Here is a 495-nt window from a genome sequence, read left to right on the forward strand (position 1 = left end):
GCATTAATTTTGATTTTTAAAAAAGGCTGCATTGAACAATTACTTGTCTTTACTACTGAGGTTTTTGGCACCCCTCCTAAATTTTTCACCCTAAATTTTGAGTATCTCACCCACTTCCCATTCCCATGACTTCATACTTTTAAAACTTGGAATCTTCATCCCCATCCTCATTTCCTCCCCAACCCGGCACTGTCATCTCATCAGAGGACCCCACCTCTTCCATAAGACCACAGACAAGAATTCCCTTTCTTCCTTCTTCCCTCCCTATGCCAGGTAGCTGTTGGACAGGGAGCCTGCCTGCCCTTAGGCAGCTGTTAAGGAAGGAGGCATCCAGCAAACGCCATTAGGAGTTACAAGAGCATTAAACCGCCAAGGGCAGGATTGCATCTGGGATCATGGGAGGGAAAAGAGCCTGGAGGGGCTTCATCCCTCCATGCGTGCTGCCTCGGCCATGTTTGAAGCGCCAATGGTAAGTTACCAAGCACTTCCTGCGTG

Source organism: Propithecus coquereli, unplaced genomic scaffold (genome assembly GCF_000956105.1).
Source record: "Propithecus coquereli isolate 6110/MARCELLA unplaced genomic scaffold, Pcoq_1.0 Scaffold142, whole genome shotgun sequence".
Lineage (NCBI taxonomy): Eukaryota > Metazoa > Chordata > Mammalia > Primates > Indriidae > Propithecus > Propithecus coquereli.